This window comes from Anas platyrhynchos, chromosome 25, assembly GCF_047663525.1.
Source record: "Anas platyrhynchos isolate ZD024472 breed Pekin duck chromosome 25, IASCAAS_PekinDuck_T2T, whole genome shotgun sequence".
Classification (NCBI taxonomy): Eukaryota; Metazoa; Chordata; class Aves; order Anseriformes; family Anatidae; genus Anas; species Anas platyrhynchos.
In genome coordinates, this window is record NC_092611.1 from 7423035 (window position 1) to 7448806 (window position 25772).

Below are 25772 nucleotides of genomic sequence, written 5' to 3' on the forward strand. Positions count from 1 at the left end.
ACAGAAGTATCTCTGCAGGCACAGGAAGGTAAATTAACTCTTCTCTGTCTGTGAAATCAGTAAGAGTAAGTTCAAAGTCAGCCTTACATGTGACACCAGGTGCAGCCTCTGGTGTAGCAGTCCCTAAAGCTCTCCAAGCACCTGGCCTGCAGCAGGTCCAAAACAGTTCAGAGAGAGATCCCTGCCTCTCCATGCCAGGGAAAAATCCCCTGGTCTCCTCAGGAAGTCTTCAGCCTCAGCTTGGCCAGCTCGTCAGAGCTCACAACCACCCAGCAGACAGGGATTGCCTCGTGCTTTTTGGGGTTGTGTTGGTGATGGCCCCGATCTTGGCACAGGACGGAAAAGCGAGGTTAATGCAGCTCGGCACAGAACAGGCCCTATGCATCTCCTTGCCTGCCACTTTAAGTTTAACTTTCTCTGTTTACTTTTTAATTTAATGTATTCTTTTGATCTCTCTTTCTCTCCTTTCTCTTGTCTCCCTGAGTTTGCTGACACAGTCGAAGCATGACAAGCTCAGACAAGCTAACCTACTTTTTCTTTTTCTCTTGTACATGTTAACGCTCCCACTCTTCTACCTAGCATATGAAAGCACATTGCAAGTATCATTATAATGATACTTCCAATCCCCCTGTGAAGTAATTCCCCCAGCTGACAGGTGAAGAAACCGAGACGCACGGAGCTCTTAAATTACTTGCCCCTCAAGCTTACAGAGCAAGCCAGCGACACAAGTGGAAATGAAACCCAACAGACTTCTGTTTTTCTGGGTCCCCATCTCTGAAAAATTATTATACTTCCACCCATCACAGCTCTGTCAGATGCCTCCATTTCTAAATAGAGGAGTAAAAGCAAAACTTTAGGTATCCATTACAGATGTACACATTTTGGTAATTTATTTGCAGCCAAGGAACTCCCATTGTTGTATCCTCTGTGTCTTCAGCCTGCACTGCAGCCCGACAGCTCAGGTCCAAAGGGTCCAGGGTGCCTCAGAAAAACTAAGGCTCAAGGCATGTGTTAATGGAAAGGGGCTACAACACAGCTGCTTTCTCTAGCCCCATGTCTTTATATTGCACAGAGCAAGGTTTCCTTGCACTAAACGATGTAACGTGCTCCATTTTTCCTTTTAGCCTCAGCTTCCATAAAAAAAAAATCCAGATACTACAAGGAGCAAATTATAAATGCAAAAGCAAACTTTGGACAAGCCACGAACCAAGTCTCCATGAAAAGAAATCACTTTTGTGGCGAGCAGGAGTGACCACAAAGGGGCTGAGCCCAGTTTAACTGGTGCATTGTAAGCACCCATCATTAGGTCAGTGCGAATTAACTCCTGTCTGCTCCAGTGTAGACAAGCCCATGGTTCTTCTGTATGTGCAAGAACACTCCCTTTGTCTCTTCTGGAGCCGTTATACTGAGCACACAGCATGTACCACACTTGGGTCCTGATCCCTTGGGAGTTGGATACATGCAGCTCCTGCGTGCATGCAGCAAGGAGCTGCTTCAGGCTGCTCTGTGAGTTGAGTTACTTGCACACGTACCTGCAGGGCTGGGTACAACAATGACCTGAAGCCAGCTGGCATCACCAGGAAGGCATTCTCACATCTCACAGGCTGCTGATAGCCAGAAGTTTCACCCAGAGTCTCTCACTAAAGCACCAGGTGGATCTCTACGTGTGCACTTCATTGCTAATGTTTAATTATCTCAAACACAGCAATATCCACACTGCTCTAGAAAGAAATCCATTCTCCCTTTGCTCTGAGCTATGAATGCACGTATTCCATAATCAGCCTGAGAGACCAGCCATAGGGGAGATGTACATCTGGGAAGCACATGAGAGGCCTTCTCACACAAAAATTATTTTGCAAAGCATCTCAGGCCCAGCTTCAGGTGTCTTCCCTTCATTTGCACACTGGAAAACTTGACTGATGCTTTCAGTTTTTAAGATATTAAATAATAACCACCCAGCTACATTACTTGAATGCTTTTCATGCCTAAAATCTCCCGCTACACCTTATACGTCTTATCTGCAGTATTTCTTTGACATCCTAATACTGTTCCTGCCATTAGCCATGGGACTCAGTTCTCCCATCGCTGATGTGAGGTTGCCTCAGGGGTTACACCGGGCACACAAACACCTTCCTGGGACAGAAAGTGAAGTACCCTTAGCTGAAAAATCCCAAGGCATCCAAACCAGCAACTACGAACTGGATTCAGATGTGTTTTCAGTGCTGAAACAGCTCTGAGGCTTTCATGGGGTTACTGAAACCTGTGATTTTCCTCATATCTCCAAAGAGGAGAATTCCCCCTGCAAAGCAGCTCCTCAGCACGGCACTGCCACCACCAGTGACCCCAAGAAGACAGCAGGCACGATCCTACAGAAAACCCACAGCAGCCAGCACTGCTGCAATGCTGCCTGGTGATGGGCTCCAAGATGAGGGTGGCCCACAGCAAACCGAAAAGGCTCAGTGTCTGCACACCTAAGATTTAATTTTCCCTTCTTCACTCCTCTGGCAACAAAACATCGTGGATCTGGCACCCTGGGCGAGGCTTTGCAAAGAGGCATGAATAACATTTCTTGTTTGCCTTCTCCTGACTGCTGTCTTCTGGACTTCAAATGAGCACATCCAACACAACACATTGAGCCATAAAATTCGACTGAGGCTCTTCAGCATTGTAATTATTACATTTCTCCTCTTGAATTTCCAAACCTGTTCATTAGGTCCTATTCCATGCAGCTGTGAGAAAAGACAAATGAAATGGAAGGCCGTAACGATACTAAGATGAAACTGAGCCTCAGAAAAAAGCCAAACCATCCAAACCAGAAACCCTCACCCTATCCCCTCTGCAGTAAAACTGAAGATCTTTGCCAAGACATGAGTTTTGTGCAAACAGACATAAAATTATCACTCTGCACAGCGTGAGTTATACCTGAAGCTCAAAAACACTTTCAGTCAAATGATGGTGGCAACACAAGGATGGAAGAAACACTGAAATCTTAGGGTTTCTCTTTCATATTATAGACCACCCAATATTAACCCATTTTGATTAAAAATGCCACTCTTGGGTGGCAAAATGGGGAAATAAGATTTTGAGCGACTTTTTTCCAGTGATTTGCTGCAAAATACCATGAGGTGGGGTCTAGCCATGGTTAGCATCGGAATCTGTTCCCAGCCAGAGATAAATTAGGCCCTGAGGCACCCTGCTAAATCACAAGGGTGGCTGCTACCATGGCTCGGTTTAGCATTTGTGTTTCTCCCTCTCTCTTTCAGGTTTTCCCAGGAGGTCCAAAAAAGAAGAAAAAACATTTACAGGAGCAGAAGGTCTTTTCTGTGCTGGAGACGTCTTTCTTTTCTTCCCTCCCTCTGTTTTAGGAGGGTGGCGATGCTATGAAAAGACCGGATCTTGTTTTACTTTATTGCCATTAGGGGCAAAGTAAAAAGAGAGAGACCTATAAACACAAAGATGCCAAGATACAAGGAGCCTACATGCTTGAATGCCCAGCCCTGGCTGCTTTGTTCCATGAGTAATAATCGGTATGGTGACAGAGGTCATATGTGTACATTTGCCACAATGGAGAAAGAGGAGGTGCAAAGAGATGCACTTTATGCCAACAGCCCACTTCGTTTCCTGTGGCACAGCATCCCTTTGTACCTTGCACAAAGCACAAACCTTTTTATTCGCATTTCTCCACCGGATGGACACCTTCTGTTCCGCTTTTCCTCTCCAAACCAGTAGGTGCTATTGAAATGCTTCTGAAAGTTTCAGTGCAGAAAATGTTTGGGGCAACAAACCCAAACATTTCCACCTGAGTGCCACAAACGCACGGCCAGTAACAAGATTTAACTCTAAACTTTGAATCCAGGCCAGGGCGGTTGAAGTTTCTCTAAATTCAGTTATCCCAGGCTAATTTTGTGCAGTGGCTCCCAGCACAGCACCTGGAAATCTCATACACTGCAACTCCGGAGATTTTGCATTCCTCTGAAGCTTGACCTTCCCAGCTGGCCCCGCTGCCCTGACCCACAGCAGTAACCCCTGGCCAGGTACCTCTGGGTTAACTGTTGTGAAGCACGAGCTCTGAATGTCCAAGGAAGGCAGTAACTTTGCTTTATGTGAAGTTCATGTTCTGATATCGCTCCTTAAATTTGCCCCTCTCTGCTGAAGAGCACAATGAGCTCAAATCCCAACACCAAATGTTGGGCTGAATTGCAGTTTCAGTGAGATAGCCCAGGAAATCATTCAATACCATCACATTCCAGATCCAGGGTTCGCTCCTTTCTGTCCCCAATTTCAGAGGATTTGGTGGCTGGGGATATAAAACCCAAGCAAGGTAGGAGGAAGGGATGTGTAAAACACTACGTGCTCTATCCCAGTCCTTGCAAACATCCCCACAGCACGGTACCAAAGTTTTCCATCCAAGTTTTCCACATCCCACTGCAGAGCACGATGCTCAGCCTTTCTATGGGGGACCCTGGAAGCAATAAGCTTGCCCTATAGAAATCCCAGACTATTGATGAACTGCATGGGGCAGGGGGGAAAGCCTGCAGCTACACAGTCAGGTCATGAGAGCAAAAACCACTTATTTCAATAGAATAATGAGAGCGGCCAGGTGCTTAATCTCAGTATTTGTAGAGAGTTTCGACTTACTTGCTTACACATCATTTACGTTTCACATTACTGTCCATAAAAATAAAAAATAAAAATAAAATAAAAAGAACAGGAAAGAACATGATAAAGTACAAAGTAAAAAGTTTAAATAAAAATAAAGCCACCACTAGCACTGTAGTCCAAAATGAGTTTTCAACACAAAAACAAAGGCTTTGTCCTTCCACATTCCACAATACAAATCTCAAAACATTTAAGCAACGATGCTCAGACCCAAAACACTTCCAGGCCATCAAGGTGAGACTTTTGACTCAGGCTCATAAACTAGGACATGGCTGAAAAAGGTTTAGAAACCTAGCAAAATTTTAATATCCATTCCAGCCTGTGTGACCAAAGGGATTATCCCGGAATGGCTCACCTGATTAGTTATACAAATGCCTTTCTTTTTTTTTTTTTTTTCCTTTTAATCCAAGACCGTGCAGAATGCCAAATGGGAGAATGGAGCGGGCTGTGTACTGGAATGTCTGAAGGCTGCAGACTTGGGATTTATATTCCATGTTGAATTCATTGTTCTCTCTCCTACCCCCGCTGCCCTCTAAAAAATGCTGCAGCCATGACAGAAATAAATTAGCCCGAGGTACAGGTCACACCTTCAAGGGCAGTAAGCGTTCTGGGTAAAATCAATAGAGAAGATGGGAGTCTCTAGCAGCTGAAGCAGAAAGAATGACACATTGATAGCTTTACATATACCCAAACAAAGGCACTTTGGAACAACCCCGGTCCCTGCTGCCTTGCGAGCACAAAGCTCGGGTTTTTTCAACCACCTGAACCCCAACAGCAAGACAGAGGCGATTGAGAAAGGCGCCCGTTTCTTTGGGGAATTTGCATATTGATGCAGAAAAATCTGCTTGTTTGCATCCCTGCCCAGGAAAGGGCTCCAGATGCTGAATTCTGGGCCAGGTTGCAGCTCCCACAAACTTTCACAGAGACCAGAATCCGCACACAACCTTGGCTGGAGTTTTGTGGCCCTGTGAAGCCTCTCAAGGGGCAGGAGCTGAAGCCTCAGACAAAAACTCCCAGGAACTTTGGTGAACACAGAAATGAGCCCGGGAACCATCACCACCAGACTCTAACACTACGTGTTGCATTCATTATTTTCACTCCTGATTTTAAAGCAAGGAATAATTTATTCCAAATCACCTACAGTCTTTCAGAACCTTAAACCCGAGCTTCAGTACTTACAAATCACAGTTTGTCTAAAACTGGGTGATTTAAGTTTCACAAGGACGTGGAACATAGTAAAAACCATTAGACTTCTGCATGGATATTCCTGACACCTCCATGGTGAGTTGAGTATTAACCCTCAGAGCACGACACGAAACCTTTTCAGACACTTCATACCTCCCCCGGGGTTCCAACCTGCATTTTCAGGTTCCTAAAAGCTTTAAAGCCCGATCTAAGCTCCCACAATATTTCTAAAAATAGGACACAGACTCCTCGGTCCCTCGGGAGTTTCTGAAATTGCTGCCCAGGAGATTTCTCAACAGGCAGAGCTAAAAGCTCTTCTCCTCGTGTCCCCCCGAGACAACTCCAGCCCAAGTACAGCGGGATCTAAAACCAAACGAACCCTGATTTTATGCAACGCCAGCAAGGGAATGCCAAATACGTAACTTTCCCCTTGCCTCCTTGTTTGTTTGCTTTTCCTAAACCCACATAACATTAACATGTGCATTGTTCTTTGATCATTAGACTCCCGCTTCTGCCTGTGTTGAAATCCCGTGCAGTGTTGAGCTGTATTTGTACTTACATTTACGGAGCCTGTGAACAACATTGTAAATGGAATTGTTTTCATTCCCAATGCTGCCTGTGAAAATAAATGGGAGGATTCACCATTAACACCAGCGCTGCATTAAACAATTACCTTTTGCATACAGTCACTGCCCTGTCTTATATCTCAAACACGTAGCAATACCTACAAATATCTCTATTCAGGGAAAAATAAAACTAAAATCAACCTCCTGAGGAGAAGCGTTCCTCAGACATCACCTGTGTTTTGCTGCTGCTCTGAAGGCCTTTGTATATTTGGATGGCTCCTTGAAGCCACCAGTGCAGAGAGAGAAGAAAGAGATTGCTTCACTTTAGTCCCCAGAGAGGAGAAGGCAGCTTTGAGTCTGTAAAATCAGGTCCTGGGGGCTCAGCTGGCTCCACAGGAGCTGAAGCTCCGCAAGGGGCCGGGACTGGCTTGGGAAGAGGCTTCAGCAAGAGGTGACTGATGGAGCAGGGTGGAGCTGTGAAAACCCTGCTGGTGAAGATGTTAAAAGCCTTTTAGAGAAGTCACAGCAGCGCTCGTTGGGAAGTGTTACTTGGAGGCACGCAGCCTCCACCAGAAGTCGGAGGTGAGGGAATCGCTCTTTCCATGAACTTGCAAGGATGCTTTTAGCTGGGCCGCGGGCTTCCAGCTCCTCCTGGCTCACCCCCTGCAGCTACTTTCAGAGAAAGTGGGGAAAGAAAGTGGGGCACATTCAAGATCTTCCCAAGAATGACCAATCTCACCTGCCTCCAAACAAATATCAGACAGAACGGTCTACGATTACTTGCCTTGCTGTTCCGTTGTGTTTTACATCTCCTCAAGGACAGGAGCATGGGGCAATAATCCCCATTACTGCCTGAGATACTCTAAAACACTGCCTGAGGTACCAGCTTTTGCTCCGTGCTTCCATGTTAGACATTAAAATAACTAAATAAAGCATTTGTACACAGTGAAATGCAGCACAAACCATGTGCTTCTTCAACAGAGATGCCATGTCACCTAGCGCAGCTTTCTCTAAAATAAATCCTCCCCTATTTGTTCTATATTTCCATGTGTTTAGCAATATGGGAAGTCCTGCCCAGCTTTAGAGAGCATTCCCAACAGAGGCTGACTCGCTTCTCTGAGTGACTTCGCCAGGGTGTTTGGGATGGGTCCTGACATCCTGATACTCAAAACACTCAGAGCAATCGCCGTCTCCAAAAGAGGATGTCTCTGTGACAGCACTCAAACAAGGAGGCTGCCACAAATAACTGCTCCAGAAAGCTAAGGCTGTTGGGTTTCTGCTCTGCGCATCCCAGGACTGAAACAGACTCGCAGCAAAGGCAGCAGGACACATCCCATTCCTGCACCGCCAGCTTTCTCTATTCACATTTCCCCTCTGCCTGTCGATGATGGCTGGTTTCAGAAGATATGCCTTCATTTCAAAGAGCAAGATCGCAGATGGAAATCAGAGGAGATCCATGCTATAAGTTTTTTTTTCCCCATTTAAATCATTAACGAGTAAGGATTCAGCACAAAGATGGAAAAAAAAAAATAAGGATAAAAGAACAGTTGTGGATTTGTCTTGGGAATACCTGAAAAGATGGAGGATGGAAGGAGAGATGGGTGAGAGGCTAAACAATTTGTTGGCCAAAATCTGGCTGCTACTCCTGCAGCAGACCTTACTGCACGTCACAGGCAGGGTTCTGGAGATCTGGGCTCCCCATCCAGAGAGATGCTGCACACTTGTAACTTCTGCAAGTCTACAGTCTGCAAAATCTTAACCCTAGGAGGGGAAAAGAAATAATCCAAAAACATTTCCTGTCCATTATATTTTGCATGTGAAGTGTATTCCTACAAAACTGCTGGATTTGGACACCTGAGAGCGAACAATAGAATGGGGCAGGCCATGTGCCACGTGCTGGATGAGGACGGTATTTTGCCTTTCCACTGTCACTAAAAGGATCCAAATTAAACCTGTAGGCCTGAAAGGTCCAAAAGTTGGGGCCTGAAACCCAAATCTGGATGTGCATTTCTGAAGCCTGGGCTTATCGCTTCCCTGCAACACAAGGCATTTTTTCTTCAAAAAAAACTATGCAGAGAAGCTTCCAAGAAAGCCTCCCGGTTGCCCTCCCCATTTCACAGCTAAGGAAATGGAGGGACTGCACGCACGGAGGGGAGGGAGGGAGGGAGGGAGGGAGGGAGCCTGCTGCGGCCACACCGCGCCTGTGGCCATCTGCAGCACACCCCTCGCTGCCTCCGTAATCCCCTGCAGGTTGCTAAATCAAAGAGGAGAAATAACGCAAATAAATTTTCCCAGCCTTCTCACATCAAAAAAAAAAAAAAAAAAAAAAAAAAAAAAAAAAAACCTTCCTAGGATCTCAGGGGATAAGGGAAAGGAAAGATCAGAGAGCTTCAGCTTTGGTCATTTGCAGATTTCTTCTGCTTGGCCTGGCTGCTCCCCGTCCCTCCGCGTGCACGCAGCAGGTAATCCTGGTGGGAACCAGCTGAAAGACCCCGTGTCACCCACTCGTTCTTACTTTTGCTCTCCCCTCACCCTTTGCAAAGATGAGATGCTGTTTTTTTTTTTTTCTGCAGAGTTTCCAGCTGTGAGTGGTGAGCAGCAGCACAACCTATTATTGCACTTGGCTAATGCATTATGCGCTCCCAACCCAGTAACTAGGAGCACGCATCGTGACTAACCTGTTATCCTTTTCCTGAAATCCTTTGCATAGGGAATCAGTTTCCAGCTTAAAATACCCAAGTAGTAAACATACAGCTTGTAAACAGAGGGATTTCACATTTGCATGTATAGTTAGTTCTTCAATTATCTCCAGTTGTGAAAATTCAGAGGATTTGCCTACAGACGCTGCACGCACTTCTCACACTTGGAAAATTAAATGCTAATTTTGATAAGCGACATAACCTTCCTGAAGAGCACTGCAGGACATAATTTAACAACAGCAACTACCAAATGTTTCTGACTTGCTTCAAACAATCATTAACCACAGACAATTTCTAATTATTTGAGTCCATTTTGCTTCTTATTCAGTGGTCATTTTGTTTCTTGACCACTTGGCCTATGTTCAGAAAAATCTCCATTAGGGAGCACAAAGTCTCAAAAGAAAAATTACTCTTTCCTCTTTCTAAGGCTGGGATTGTTTCAAACCCTCAAGAGATAGGAGTTCTAAATACATCTTTAAAGCTAAAAAAGTAGAAAGCCCTTAAAAAAATTAAGAGCACAATAGCCTGTTACATTGAAACATGCTGTTATCAAATAAAATAGCTTTCTCGCACCCTTCTGCTAGCAGTTTTGCAATTCATTTTCCAGAAAAAAAAAACTGCAAACATATTAAAAGACAAAACATCTACGCTCAGACTGGAAATGATCACATGAACAAGCCACAAGATTTGCTTGATAACATTCAGAGTTTATTATTCAAGACTGAGTCTCATTTTCAGCTCTAAGGGAGAGGGCGGGGAGAGAAGGGGGAACAGGCTTTTAAAGCACACTCTTGAAGTAAAGGATTGCATTTGCAGGAACCACTAAAAAGAAGAAAGAAAAGAAAGGAAAAAGTAAAGAAAGCACACCTCTATGCTACCAGCAGCCCAGGCTTTCAAAAACGAGGCTTAGCTCCCCAAAATCTACTCACTGCGTTTCCACTAGAGCCAGGTTTACCTTAGCAGAGAGGCTGAGCCCTCTGAGAGCTGCTAAAAACTTTCTGAAAGTTCAGCTCTGCTGCAGATGGGGAGGGACACGGGAGAGCAGAGAGGAAAGCACTAGCCCCGAGCCCCAAGCTGCTGGCACAGCTGCTTTCCCTGCGCCCCCCTTACTGACCTACGAAGTCTTCGTTTCACAGGTAGCAAAGTTTGTCCTCCTCCTCCTGCCAGAGTCACGCGGGCATGCTGCGCGGCTGCGAGCGCCCTGCTCTGCAGAAGAATATTGTTTCCAGCCTTCTCGTGACTAAGGAGAGAAAGAAAAATGCAGTCCGGCCAGGTACTGTTTCTTCGTGAAAAGTAAATCCGGCATTCTGGAATGAGTTCAAACATAGGGCTTGACAGGCAAAGGAGAAAAGCTTTTTTTCACTGAGCATGCTTAGTCCTGCACAGCCTGCACACTTAATGAACATTACTTCCTTCCCAGTGGTTACTCCTAGCAGAAATCCACACCCCCTCCTCTTTCAGAAGTCAGGAATGCAGCTGAAACCAAAGTCCAGAAAACATGCCCGACACCCAGACAAGGCCCCACAGATCAATAAACTCAGGTTGTGACCTGCAGGTCACTTTGTCAAACAGGACATCAGGCTGAGTTTTTTCTGCACTTGGTATAGTTTGCTTTATGCTTCGGCTAATGCTGCTCGCTCCCCAGAGAAAATAAAACGGCCCCGGCTTTTAAAGAATGATTAAATGCTTCGATAACAGATGGGAATTCTCCTTCAAACCCTCTCGTCCCAAACCTGCTTTAAAACAAGGAAAGAACGCCGCATAATGAAGTTGATCAGGAAAAAAAAATTAGGTCGTCAGATTCCTGAACAAAAGTTATCTGAATTTGTCCTAGGTGAAGACTAGCTGGTAACAAACAGGCAAACAAAGCCCTTTCGTTTGGTTAGGGCCTGATCCTGTCCTGTCTGCAATCCCGGGGAGCTTTGTCCTTCCCTCCAGCGGGAATCGTGCCGGAGATTGGGATCACAAACGCATGGGTTATTTTTAAAGCTTTTCCTTATGTTTCAAGCTTTGCAGTTGCTTTCCAATATTCTCTACAGGTCACACTTCGCTCTCCCCGGTTCTCATCCCCAACAGGATGGGGAATTCGGCCTTTTGTAACGAAGCCTGTGCTGGCCCCCAGTGCCGTGTCCCAGCCTCTGTGAAAACACCGAGCATCCGATGAGCTATAACGAAAGAACAGAGGCCATAATGTGGTGGGAGCAAGGAGCACTAACCAGAATTAAAGCCTGGTGGGTTGTTACCATCCCCAAGACCCCTAAAGTGATGAATACCGCTCTGCATCTTAAACTGGGTTGGAAAAAAAAAATCAGGACCTCTGTGTCTGAGCAACCCCAGCCTTCATGAGGCTGCAGGCTCTGATTCGAGCAGGACAGGCCATGGCAGGGCCTTAAACCCCTGGGCTCCACACGTCCCAGGCCTTTAAAGCAGACCCAATGTAGAAAGCAAATGTTTCTGTACTCGCACGGGTAAGTTTCAGGATCACCGGGAGGTCTCTGTTGCTCCTAAGGGCAATCCAAAAAATTTTAAGAAGTTTAACTGCCTACACATCCCTGCTCTTCCTGGTTTCGTTCAGGATCATAAAAGAAAAAGCCCCAAAACTGCGTGACAAAAACAAGCCATGGTTGCCTAATTTGAGATTTTGGAAATCCCCAGAGAGCGCTTCCTGCAGATTTGGAGAAGCAGCAACTTCAGGCTAACCAAACCCCAGCGTGCCAACCTAAAGACTTTTCCTTTTGGCACACTTCCAATTCATATCCTGAAGCTTTCCTGGAGCCTGGGAAGTCCCTAACAGGACAAAAAATGCTGGAAACTCAGCTGGATTTTTATCCCTGGCCATCTCAGACACCTCCCGTGGCTGTGGAGGCCAGCTGCCCACGAGAACTCGGCCTGCCAGGGCTTCATTAACCACGAGACCTCAGAAGCAGGCAGACACAGTGCCACTTATGACTAAAAAAAATTACTCAAACTCAGAATTGATGAACCCAGGGCTCAAACACACGCTCACTTAGCAAGCTGTGCTGAGTTTAGACATCCTTGTCTCCCTCAGTAGCTCATTACCACTCTTGCGGCCCAGCAGGACAAGCAGAGCACGTGAAGGCCGTGACGTGGCGTCCAGGAGCTTCCCCCAAATTCCCACCAGGAGCAGGAGCCAGATGCCATGCGTTATCCCTACAGAGCTCAGCCAGCCCCATAATGATTGTGGTGGAGCTGCCGAGCACCTCGAGGCTGCTGCGTGGTGCTCAGGAGCCATTTCCCTTGCCGCCTGTGAGCCACAACGGCCCCGCTGATCCCCTTCATGCCCAATTACCCACAGCAGTTGGCACGGCGATTTGTTTCGCACAGCCTTGGCCTCGCTTGCAGACGAGCCCCGTGTCCAAACGGGAAGCTCTCTACCTCCAGTTTTCCTTCTCAAAGGAAAAATTATTTGGGGGCACTCAAGTCCCCAAAACTCCGGCCTGCTGGGAACTGTTTGCAGACCACATGGAGCACGGCATGCCAGTGGTACGAGGCCTGGACCTCCAAAAAGCTCCATATCGTGTCCTGCCACGGGATTACTGGGTTCTTTGAGGAAAATCAGGCCCAGCCCTACCTGCCTCTGAGCTGGGGCTTCAGGGTGCCATACCAGAAAGCAGTCCGAAGTGAATTTCAGGGGGCAGGAGGCTCTTAAACACACTTCTGGATGCAATTAGGGCCTTTAAAGAGCAAAGAGTTGGGCAGGATTGCAAAAGAGCAGAAAGAGGAGACTTGTCCTATACCAAGAAGCTATTGGGTCTCCAAATGGACCATCGGCAGCTGGAGGACAGCCTCCTGCAGGTATCCATGATTCAGGACAAGGACCAGGGAAAGCCTGGATAAACGAAAAGCCTACAGAGAAGTGCACAAGCTTTAGACAGAGGAACTCCTTGGGTTTGGGGCTGCTGCCTCTGTATTCAGTCTAACCATTAAGCTGTGCCCCGAGGCGCAGACCTGAAACAGACTTTGGCGTGGCATCAGTCCCTCCTGGGGTGAAGAACAGAGCCCACCAACGCACATTCACCAAGATCCAGTAGGGAACTGTTGCTGCCAGTCCTAATGAGAGCCAAATGGCTGCCCCTCCCCGAGCTAACAGCTCCAGCTGGGGCAGCTTTGCTTCTCTTTTCCCCCTAGGATGCATAAACTGCGTTTTTGCTCTCCTTCCTGACACCAGAAAAGGCTGGATCGCTTCCCACTGTACTGTGAGAGCTTGAAACTTGGCCATGCTATTTACAGCATCTTCTTTGCCCGGAGGAATTGGAGCCGCAGCGTGATTTTTCCACCATATGCAGGCAGCAGGCACGGCTGCATGTGCCAGCACCGCTACCCGGCGAGCTGAGCCCTACCTGTCGGTGCTTCCCTGTGGCTGCTCCAAGTCCTACAGCGAGAGATTTCCCCAAGGCCACGGGCTGCTGGCGCTCAGCTCCATTGTTCTTGGTGCTCCAATGCATCCCTCCTTCAATTGTTAGCGGGAAAGGACAAATTAAAGAAAGACCCTGAAGGGTGGGGCTCCTTTTCTGGTCTTCTCAGCAGAAATCTTAAGCTTTTGGCTGCGCAGAGGTTTTTCAAAAGGAGTGAAGTGACTCAGAAGCCTGAAATCTATTGATTCTCAGCGGGAATGGGGCTCCCAGATTCCTGCTGGAGCTGCAGAAGAGCTCGTTCTGCCTGGGAGCGTTTGGAGAAAGAGCCAGTCCTTCCCACCTCTCCTTTAACCACCCCTAGAGGGGCTGTGGGGTTCCTGGGGGCCCTCTGGCTGGTGAGGTACAACTCGGGGTGAGTTTTAGGATGCCAGCAGTGGGGCTGGCATCAAGGAGCACAGCCAGGCTGGAAACCTCCCAGACGACAAACCAGAGACCTCGCTGGCAGAGCAAGCAGATGTGGGTTCCCGAAGATGTTTTTTTTTTTTCCTCTGCTTCCCATTTGACGCTCATTCCTACCTTGCACAGAGGAAAATGTGACCCAGGAGACCTCGTTCCTACAGACACTCAGCCTGCAGGCGGGCAGCACACCCCAGTAGAAGGGCTTTGCCTTGCTTTAGGCAACGGTGTGTAGGCAAACGTCCCCAGGAGAGGTGCCCCCAGGAGATCCCAGCACTGGGATGGGGGAAAGGATGCCACAGGATGCAGCTTTCGAGCCAGTGCCAGCAAAGCAAGCTGTCTCCAAGCAAGGAAGATATAACGTTGAATTTTTGCCCCTTTCTCCCCTCTCAGGGCTGGCACAGTAACATTCAGCATCCACATTACAGAAGGGTTTTTGGTGGAGGTGCAGTGAAAGCACCGAACGTCAAGTCTGAACAAAACGCTGACCTGCTTTCGGGTTTTTAGTGCTGATGAAGTATTAGAAGAGTAAGACCAGATGTCTTTCTGAAGTTATACTTGGGTTTAACCAAAGTACCTGGGCTCAAAGGCAGGAAACTGAGAGAAACCCACAACTGTACACGAAGATATGAGCAAACTGTCTAAAAATTATCTTTCAACTCTAGGATCTATTATGATAGAGGAGCTGTTGCCTTCATCTATTGATAAAATATTAAATAGGAGTAGCTGGCATGTTTTCCAGAAATCAGCAGGTAATCTAAACATATTAAACCAGGAGAAGGTTTCACTTTGAAGGCAGTGCAGAGAAGTTGCCTGCTAGGACAGGGCTATGGGGAGAGCAGCAGTTCCCAAGCCTGGGCTGGTTTTCCACCTAACTTTGGGTGAGACTCTTCACATCTCTGATCAAAAGTAATCAAAGGAATTGGGTGTAATTATTACAAAGATTGCTATGATAGATCTGAGACAGCACGGGAAAAAGGCAATAGATAATGCAGGAAAGATCCAACCACAGCTGCAAAACTCCCAAGGATTCAAACTCAACATTACATTAAGATGTAAAGCAAAAGAAAAAGAAGAAAAAAAAAGAGCAAAGCAAGCAGGCTCTCACACCACTCAGAAATGTTTTGAGGTGAGTGTCCCACACCAGGGCGAGGGCAGTGACACCTCCAGAAGCACATCCCTGCAGAGCAGGGCACAAGATGCCAGGAGCCACCCCGCTGGACCTATTCAGTTATTCGAGCTTTTCAGAGTCTTCTTGCAGGATAACAAATAATGAGGACTTCCTAGGACAACCTCAGGTTTTCTGTTCCAGGCAAATAAATTTGATCAAGGGAGGAGAAAAGACAAACTGCACTAGCAACAGCATTGAGCTCAGGGAACTCCATTTTTCACAGTTCAAATGAAACCCAAGGAGAGTTGTTACAAGGCTAAATGTTGTGTGTGCACAGGTACATATGATAAATACTTGCAGAAAGATGCTGCTGCAGTGCGATGCTTCTGAAGGGGCTGTGCTATGTCTTTACTGAAAACATCCAAACTGCAATAAGACATGATACTTTAAAAGGGAAAAAAGGAAAAAAGGAAAAAAATCCTGTCTACCTTAATCAAGATTTGGTAGTATTTTCTGATATAAAGGGAAAACGTTTAGAGTTTTGCTTCTGATCAGGTATAACTAAAGCCATTATCTCACACAGAATCAGTGGGATGGTTTTACCAGCATAGGAGGACTTGCCATTTATCAACCTCTTTGGGATTAACGACTTTGCTGGTTCCTAACCCCAGCAGAGCCAGCAGTCTGGTAAAGGTGCTGGTCAAGCAGGGCACAGTGCAGTGAGTATCAGCACCCAAACACGAGACAGTGAAGAGCAGATACCCACCAGCACTGCAAGGGACAGGTGGAAAGGCAGGAGGATGCTTTCAGATATCACGGGAATGAGATTGGACCCTGGAATCTAATGGTAGCTCCCCCAAAACCCAGACACGGTCGGGTGGTGTTTTTTTGGTGGTGGTGGTTTTTTGTTTTGGTTTGGTTTTTTACTCTTTTCCTTGATCTTACATCCAAGGATGGAAGATTTCTTTGAAGGGCAACTACATTCCAACATGAAGCAAACACCCTACTCTGTGGCTTGCCAGAACCAGAACCTCAGCCCACCAGTTCCTGTGTGCAGACCTCCAGACTCAGCTCTTCCCAGGCACTTTCCAGGAGCGAGCAGCAAAATCAAGTTCCATATTTCGTCCGTCAACATCTCAGAGGAAAATGACGACTGTCTATAGACACAACAACAGAGCAGAGACATTAAATACAAGGCAATAACACACCATCTCCCCAGTCACCTCCCTCAGCTAAAAGCCAGCACGGTCTGCCTTAAATTTCAGCTCCGAGTGCGTTTCACAGGATACGCATCATCCCCACGAAACAAATGGATCCATTTCATTTTTTTTTTCCACTTAACAGTCACTGGTGAGTTCAACTTTGGCACTCCAACAAAAAAAGGCTTCATTGCCAGCACGCACAGTGCACTGGAACCAGAGCGGGGTGAGAGGAGTGGAAAGTCATTTATAAAGCAAATTCTGCAGCAGAGAGAGTTATTGGGCTTTACCTCTGGATTATATGTTACATTTCTTTATATAACATTGTGTTTAACTCATAACAGTCTGTGGGGGAGAGAGGGAGAAAGGTAAAAGTTTAATTTTCTTCATTTTCGTTGAGATTTATAACAAAAGGACTATATGAATATTTAATTTTTTTTTAATTAGAATTTTCTATGGATCTAGGATTTTACCAGCTTGCTCCTGAGGCTCATCGCCTTGCTGAGGGTTTCCCCAGCACTTTGCAAAGACATGGAACAACGTGAAAATCAGCAACTGCCCCCAAGAAGCATCCGTGATTGTAGGGGGGTCCCTGGGAGTAGCAGCCACACAGCATCACCAGGAGCCAGGCGGTCTCAGACGGACCAAAAAAAGAAATCTGAGACTGACTATTTCAAGTGTGACCACCATGATTTGGGGAACTTTGATATAATGTAACAGTATTTTACTTTACGAGATGAAGAAAGGGACAGCATGATTCTTTATCATCCAATCTGAAATTAGAACTGATAGTATGAAAAGTTTCGATTTTGGTTATCCTGACACTTTACTATCAAAAAGCCTTTATTCAGAAATTCCCGAACAGCCTGAGCTTGCACCACGACATTTCTTTCTTCTGAAAGCATCTGTTGTCTTTGTCTTCTTTTCCCCCAAATACACATTCTCTTCCTTTCAGACCACTGCCCAACAGCTCATTTAATCCAAGAACTTTCCTTTCTTCTTAAAACCTCATCCTTCCTTGGGCAGTTGGCAAATTGTCGTGGCTTATCCTGGTTAAGTAGTTTGCAGAGTCAAATTGAGTGCCACAGCGTGTTTGTCTTACATCCCATGAATTTACAAGTACCCTGTCCTGTGAGTGCTGCTGGCTATTTACGTGGCTCTTGGTGTTTTTAACGTGCAAACCACCACCGTGCAGAATACTTCTCCTTTTTGATCAGCTCTTTTACTGATTTAGTAGGATTTAAAGTGCCTGGGTGCATTCACGTATCCCCGTATCGCTGCAGACCTTGAAGTAACTACCTCGGTAACTGCCAGGGAGCTGAAAGCCTTTCATTTGTTGCAGAGGTAAATGCAATAAATACATACACATCTCAGCAAAGCTTTCATGCAAACGGAATTTTGTCTTGTGTTTACTTGGAAAGCACTTTAAAACGTACTCCTGCCATAAATACATAATTGTAAAAAAGTCAGCGGGACTGCAAGACTTGGTATTGAGTGCTACACCTAGTGGTAAGTGTTTGCAGGATTTGTGGCTTTTCTGACGTTTAAACAAATAATTACACAAAAACAACGTTTAGAGAAACAAGTCATAATACCAGGAGAAGGAAAGGAAAAAACACTCCAGAACGCTTCAGATACTTAAGCAGGGGGTCTATTCTTCCATCAGCATGCGAGAAATTTATGCAATTAAATTATAATCATTAATGAACCTCACCTACGAGCACAGCCATACATCAGAAGAAAAAGCAGAGCTCCTCCAGCTGCAGCTTTGCTGTAATGAGGCAGGAGCAGTACCTGGTGCTCAGCTCCCCTGCTCCACACTATGAGGAGATGCTATGGCATCTTTCTTGTTTACCTGTCTGCTGACCCTTCAAAATGCTTAAAATACCTCAGATGTAGCAGCCATGCGAAAGAAAGAACAGCCTGCAAAGTACACAGCACTCCACACCTGTGTTTGAAGGCAGATTGCTATCAGGAACTTCAGAAATCCACACTTGTACGTTTTAAATGCAGTGCCTACAACTCAAGGTATCGCATATATGGGTTGGAAAATGCAGTAGGTGTAGTTCAACGATCTCGTCTCTACTTTCCCTTAATGGCCATGGGACAAAACCAAGGCAAGGTGCTGGCAGCAGGGACCGGCACCTGCATCCCGCTCCCTGGGGAGCACCACGGCACTCGGCTCAGGAGTCCCGGTCCCATTTTAAGGTCACCAACTCGCTGGGTTAGTGACCTAAAAAATCCCTCAAGCAGGCAGGCAGAGCACAGTCAACCCAAACCAAAAGCTCTCGTTGAAAATAACTTCTGGGGAAAATAAATAAATAAAAATCAGGAGAAAACTTTGCCTTTCTTCTGTATTAGCAGCTTATTTTCTTTCTATTTGAAACTTCCAGGGGAAAATTATTTCCTCATCAAGGAGCCTTCTTCAGTCTGAACACCCCTGCCTGGTGTCACAAGCCCACACCGCATCATGTGCGGCAGGAGGCACAGTCAGGAGAGGACACACAGGTAGGAAAGAGGCAGAGGGGTCTGAAGCTTCCTCTCTCCTTTCCCTGCTGAAAGCAGCTGGAGGACCTGGTGAGACAGACCCAGCCCTGCTGCATGGTTAGTGCTGCTCGCTTGCCAGTTGGAAGGAGACCCAAGTTTCAGGGGTCAAAACTCTTAAGTAACACTCCAGTTTCCAGCTCGCCTCTCCCGAGACGCAGCAACGCCATCCAGCTCGCTGCGGACATCGTTTCCTTTTTATGTTCCTCGATTTTCAAATTACTGAGGAATACAAATGCCTTTACCAGCCACTTCCATGTGCTCAGTGTACTCCACAGTTTCTGAAAGGATTTCCTAATAAGCCCAGCTTACCTAAAAATCCCTTTTTGTTGGTGGTGTGAGCGTGCCGAAGCTAAGCCACCGATCACAGAGGAACCAACGGGGTTTGGTGTCAGGCATGACACAAGCCTGCAAGTCTCAGAGCATCAAGGGAGCTCCTGTCTGAATCAGAAGAGAAGCGAGCAGCAAGATTTCTGTGAGATGTTATGGTTTGGGTAGATGTGAGGATCGTTTTGGAGCACACTGGGCTCTTGCTGTCAGCTTGCTGGGACACTGTGCCCCTTCCCCTGTCTGGTCCTAGAGGACAGCCACTTTTATGAAGCACGCTGTACAAGGAGTGACTGCCCCACAGGTAGCTCACGGAATACAAAAGCATCTCTACACCACACCGTAAAGCTTCTGGCACACCATACGCTGCTTTATTCCCATTACCCAGCGCCTGTTACCCCGCTGTGAGAGGGGCTCCAAATACAGGTTGGAACTTTTTGGAGCAGAGACTCCTCGTGACGTTCTCTCTACTTTCTGCTTACCGTTCCTCCCCCTTGTCTGGCTTCAAGTGCTCAGAGGAACCTGAGGCAATGGACGAGGTGAGCCTTGGAGACTTGGGTGCCTTCACGTGGCCTTCAGTGAAACCCCAAAGCTCTGCCCTTTGCAGCACAGGGCTGCTGGCACAGGCTGCCCACACAGGCGTTTTCCTGCTGTGTCCTTCGTGCACCACTGAAAGCCTTTGAACCTGAAACACTCAGCAGAGCCGCTGCCACTTGAGTTACAGGCACAGCTCCAAGGGCTGCTAACCCATAATATGCCATTATTCCTTAACCTGACCGGCCATCAAAGGCAAACACACTTCACTTTTGCACCACAACATTTTTTTCTTATTGACAAAGAGAGCAGAGATTTAACCCAACTTACTCTCACACTCGTGTATCCTTTAAAAATTAGAAGAAGGTTTAGTGCCAATACTGTCCTGACAGATCTCAGCCTAACTTCCAGGCAGCCTAGGTATGAAAGAAACCAGAAATCTTTTATGATACTACCACCAGAGACGTTTAGCCAGCTGACACTTTAACATGCTTAGGAATATACAATCATCACTTCAGGTAGTCGTGCTTTTCAGGCAATAAACCATGATTTGCCTTGTCCTTCACCTGCATCAGGAATTTAATCCACTTCACTCAATTTAGTGACTGTCCTCTAAAAAGAGGAGCTGGAAACCCAGGTAATTAATTAAGAACAGAGCGTGAATTTGTACTGGAGAGGGAGAGCGCACCAAGTAGTTGTATGGGATTATTCCAAATTTAAAGTTTCTAAACTGCCTGCACTACAATGCTGGGAAAAAGCAACTGGGTTATAAAAACTGTTCCAGGACAGCAAACATTGTGTGCATACACAATACACTTCCAAACGCGTATCAAGATCAGGAGATTAAACACCCTGGAGTCAGAGACTTCACAAAGAGACAGTGACTCCCCCGGTATTTGTGTCTCCCACTGTTTTAATTCAGCCACATCTTTATATATTTTTATACCTTTCTGCCTCCTGTTAACATTACTGACAAATTAATGCATTAGGATTTGCATATCACAAAGCAAAAAGAGGACCTGAAGCACTGCGCAAACGACACGTGGTTGATTTTAAATTGCTAGGGCAATGTTAACTACCAGGGAAGTCCTTTTTTTTTTTTTTTTTCCTCCTCTGCCAAAAGGTGATATTCCTATGAAGTTCCAGGGGAACTCCGAGACCTTGTTCTAGGAGTAATGACTGAGGTGTGGAAACCATCTGAATTTCTGGGCAGGCTGCGTGATCACCCCAGATAAATTACATCAAAGCCTGGGATACGCGGCCAAGTTTCTTGTGGAGTTTTGAGGCTTGCCCAGCCCCGGTGGTTAACATCTCGCTGAGCAAAGCGTGCCTTTGAAGCTGAAGGAATCCAGAAAGCTGCTGGGATGGGATCTCGAGGTGGGCCATCCCTGTTCCCCACCACTCTGCCCTCACCCCATGTACCGAGAACGCACGGAGCTGGTGGATGCCGGAGCTGGAGACACATTCTCGCTGGGTTCCAGGAGGTGACAAGGTGCCAGTGCCCTCCAGCTCTGCAATGCACACTCAAACCTGCTGGGGAAGAGACACCAGAGCGTGTTAACCCAAGCAAAGCACTGCTCCGCTCTGCGATGGGAGCCCCTTTACGGCCTGAGAGCTTACATCAATCCCTAAATATTTAAGGACACATCTGCATCCAGCCACTCTGGGCTTATGAGCGTGCTCAGGGGCGCCTTGAGCTGGCCTCACACAGGAGCAGCAAAGTTCAGGGAGGGAGAGCCCAAACGTGGGGCTCAGCACAGGTCTGGAGCAGAGAAACCCCTTGGGGACCCAGCACGGGGACGCTCGAGTGGCACCACGTGCACTCCCTGCCCAGGCCTGGGCAAGGCGGTGGAAAATCTGAACTAATAAGCTCCCCTGGACCCAGCTCGGCTCTGCGTGCAGCCATTCATGGAGTTCTGCTCTGCATCCTTTAGCGACCCTATTATCCCCGTTTCCTCATTGTCTGGGGTTTCGGTCGCCCCATTATTTCGGACAATGGAAAACAGACCGGGCTACGGTACCTTCCTTGACATTTTAACACCCACCCCTTTTCCTTTCTCTCGAAAGAAAAAGCAGCAGAGTTCAAAAAAATAAAATTAAATAAAAACCATATCTCGGGTTCTGACCCCAAGGCTCTGATCTGCTTGGGCAGTCTGACAGCCCGAGCAGCTAAATGATCTGCCAGAGAAAAGAACTCCATCCACGTATATATATTAAGCTCTTATTTAACAGCTAATTAATTCATATTTCTATAAACACGTACACCTCTTTATCCCAAGTTCCGTAAGTCAGCACATTTTTTCACCGCAGACTGCTGCAGCCCCCTTTTTTTCCCCTCTCCAAACTTTATTATAAAGCCCCGAAGTTCACAGAGTGTCTCGCTATTGTTGCTTTCAAGAGGAATTCTCCTCCCCGCCTCCTCCTTTCTCTGGCTCTCCGAGGCACCACATGGCACAATAAGAGCCCTTTCATGTTCGAGACTCGCAGGCGTTGCTGTGGAAACTCGCCCAACCTCACCGAATCCCCAAATAAATAGTTAAAATTAAAAAAAAAAAAAAGAAAACCAGAGAGACCCGGCGGGCCTGGCTGCAATCTTATCTGCACCGTGCTGGGGGGACGAGAAGAGGCCAAATAATAACCTTTCGCCCAGATTAGTCACCCAAAAGTGGTGGTTGGTTGAGGCAGGAGGATGGTTGGGCTGTTCCAACAAGGCTGTGGCTGGAGCAGGAGCACAAAGACGCGGAGACGCAATGCAGAGCGCGGGCAGCCGGTGGCATGGGAACGGTGCTGCGGGGTTTTGCACCGCTTACCCCTCTTTTCTCATCCCTCCCGGGCTCCTACAAGCACCTGGGGATAGACACAGCTTTGGAAGGAGTTTATCTAGGAGGCAATAAGCAGCACAAAGTGGCATTAATTGCTACCTCGCAGGAAACGCTGCTACAAAGAGAAACCCATGCTTTCCCCATGAAAAAAAAAAAAAAGCTTTTTTTTTTTTCTTTCCCTCCCCTCCCTCTACGTGCTCAGACAAGCCACCGCTCGAGGCCCCCAGGATCTGCTATTATCAGTTAAGTCACGTCTAGTGCCAGGCAAAAGGTCATTTCAGGTCAGCCCCGAGATGAAAGGAAGGGGTAATGTATGTGGGAATGCGGGGAGGAGAGGGCGAGGGGGCGAGAGAGAAAAAAGGGAGGAAGGAAAAGGGATGCGAGAAGAGGAAGAGAAGGACAGGCGGAGGGAGGGAGAAGCCGAGCAGGCTAAAAAGGAGCGGTCCCAGCGCCAGGAAACAAATAAAAAGCCCAAACCGCAGCACCTCTGCTGACACGCTGCACCAACTCGGCTCCTCGGCAAATCAAAAGGCTGCCGCATTTGCCGGGGTCATCTTTTTAATTCATTCTTTCAGGGAGGTTTTGCTGGTTCTCGTGGATTTTTTTTTATTATTTTTTTTTGGTTTGTTTTGTTGTTGTTTTTCAAACCTTTACTGCTGAGAAAGGCAAATGCTCACGGCAGAAAGGACGAGCCATTGTCTGGGGCGTCTGCTCCAGCTTTCTTTGTCTGCGAAGTGCAAGAGGTAGAATGAGAGGTAGAGGCTCCATTTTTTCATCCCCCCCTCCACCTCCCCCTCTTTTTATGCATCTAAAAAAATCAATTTTGCATTTAGCAGCGAAAAATAAAAATCTCACACTGCTGGGGCAGCCAGCCCAGGCGGCATTTGCCTTTTCTCCCTGCTCCCCCTTCCACCTCTCGGCCCCCCTCCGTAAGGTATTAGGCGGCTCACATTTTCAGCCGAGCCCATCAGTCATTCCTGAATCCCTTCCAAGGTTCCCCCTCCACCACCCCGGCTCCCTCCGCCTCCCCCTGCTCCCAGCCCTGGCTCTCCTTGTCTAACAAATCATTTTTGTAGGACAAGCGACTGGCTCACGCCGAGATTGCACACACAACCCAGGCACTGCTGACAAACCGTCAGGGGAGGAAGAGCTGTAGTGGTGTGGTTTTTTTTTTTGGGGGGGGTTCCTTTATTTGTGAAAACATTCCCATTCTGGGATGCTCTCCTCAAGCTGACCACGCTGCTTTGGCCTGAAGCTTCACCAGGGCACACCTTAGGACTTACCCCACACAAAATCTCCCCTTTATCAGCGGGTGGTGGCACAGTGGGATCCCTTTGGCACAGCCTCACAAAAGCATCCTTTGTGCTTTCTGCCTGAGGACAGGTTTTCGGGCCAGGCGTGCAGAAGGTGCTGCTTTTCACCCCATCCCCTTGCCCCTTCCCCATCCCTGCACACAGATTTAGTGTTTCCTACAGCTGGGTAGGAGGGCAAGCTACCTGGGGACTGCCTGCTGTTTGCTCTGTTAGCAGCAGGACGCTCTGTTTGGTGGGCTGAGGGTGGTTCTTGCACTACCTGGAGGCTCTGAGGAGTTGCCCACAGCCAAATCAAGCTGACCCAGGGTCCTGCAACTGCCCCCCAGCAAATATTCTCCAGCTGGGACACCAGGGATGTGAGGCCACGCAGCCCGGCCACCAGCCTCCTAGCACAAGCTGTAGGGCTAAAATAGCCCCGGCCATGCAGAACGAGGCCCAGGTGAAGCCTCTGGAAGCTGCTGCTAACGGTGACATTCCCATACAAGCTACATTCAGCATGCTTTTATTTTCATTATTGTTCTGGCAGACATTTGAACCGATCAATTAAAATTCATTTTCGGATTTCGTAGGCAGAGCCCTCCGAGGTACCAAGCACCTCCGTGGCTGGAGCTTGGAAGCCCAAGGTTTCAGTCCCATACCTAATTAAGCGGGATGAATTAGGTTCCCTCTCTCCTCCCGATGTTCTTCATTGACAATAAATTACACCGTGCTTTTTTTTCATTCACTCATGCTAAGTTCCTCGCAGACGTGCTATTCGTCCTCGTTTGTCACTTTTATTATGGCGCTAGCCAAGACGTGTAGTCGCAGACCCGTAATCAATCCTGCTGAGCTCTGATGTCTCCCTGCAACTTCCTGCAACTCCAAAAAAAAATCTTACACAATTCACTCCTTACTGGAAAACCCTGGGACTTTTGCTTGCCTAAGGATTTTCTCCTGCTGAAAGTTAAGACACTTCCTAGCACCGTTTGCCCCTTCTCAGAGCTCTTCCCCAAATAAAACCCACTCCCTGCTTTACTGAGACGCCAGCTCCCAAAATACAGCGATAAAGCAAATTCAGATGTCCCTTCTTGACACAAAAGCCGCTGCAAGCCCAGAGTTTGATTTCTCACATCCACATTTCTCCAGCTGTGGCCCTCCAAAGGGTTAAAGCAATGGCACAGTTGTGGATGAAGACAACGGTGCAGGTGTGAGCGCACTAATTGGGCAAGGGAACAATAATGAAAGCAAGAACAGGGGATGGAGGAAAGGGTTGGATTATTTCGCAGCAGACACAACAATTGCAAGCGCCAAGCTCTGTGAACAGAGGTAAAACCAAAACCACAAAGTTTAGTGGCTTGATGCTGCCCCATGATCCTCGCTGAGCCCAAGGAGAGCCATGCCACCAGCAGGGCCAATTCGACCCACCCACGTTTGTTTGCCACATCTCGAGAAGTACCCGGAGGGCAAACCTCCAGCCCCAGCTCAGGTTCTGCTGGCCAGGTTCTTGGGGCCACGAGCCCCAGCCAAGCCTCCAGCTGACAGCAGAGCCAGGCACCGGGGCTGCGATGGGAGCGCACAGCTGCGGTTTTCAGCCAGTGCCCAGAAAAAAAAAAAGTTTGAAGTTTGGCTCAGGTTCTGCAGTTCTGAGGAAACAAAGATAAATATTATTAATGATTATGAGCAGGTAGGCAGAAATACCAGCAGGGGAAGATAAAAATAAAATCCCCAGCTACAGCTCAGTCCAAGTTCCTTCCCTGATTTCCCTGCTGCTTGGCTCTGTTAACGCAAGAACCACACGGAGAGCGGTGTTGTTCAGCACACACGGTGGCAGCCACCTCTGAGCTTCCAGCAAGCTACGAAACAGACAGGGAAATGCAGAGAAAGACCTTACAACACAGCACCACCCCAAACTGCAGTTTTAAGGCCACATCTGGTCACCTTTAGGGCCAAATCATTGGGAATCAGGGAACGTTTCCGCTGTCCTGCACCGCCGAAAAGCCCA

The 25772-nt window shown here is 47.4% G+C and overlaps 2 long non-coding RNA genes across 12 annotated transcripts in view; both read right to left on the reverse strand.

Annotated features, from left to right (window-relative positions):
* Positions 1-13440, reverse strand: part of LOC110353382 (uncharacterized) — a 328386-nt gene extending 314946 nt beyond the window's left edge. For all 11 annotated transcript variants that reach the window (XR_011804899.1, XR_011804903.1, XR_011804896.1 and 8 more), the window contains exons 1-2: positions 10224-13440; positions 6404-6460 (exon numbers count right to left, since the gene is read on the reverse strand). This is a non-coding gene — a long non-coding RNA (uncharacterized lncRNA). The remainder of the gene's footprint in view (positions 1-6403; positions 6461-10223) is intronic.
* A 146-nt stretch (positions 13441-13586) lies between these two features.
* On the reverse strand, positions 13587-22954 carry LOC139999427 (uncharacterized). The gene is made up of 3 exons (XR_011804906.1): positions 22296-22954; positions 17966-21189; positions 13587-16209 (listed from the first exon to the last, which is right to left on the reverse strand). It is a non-coding gene; the product is annotated as an uncharacterized lncRNA (long non-coding RNA).
* Between the last annotated feature and the right edge of the window lie 2818 nt (positions 22955-25772).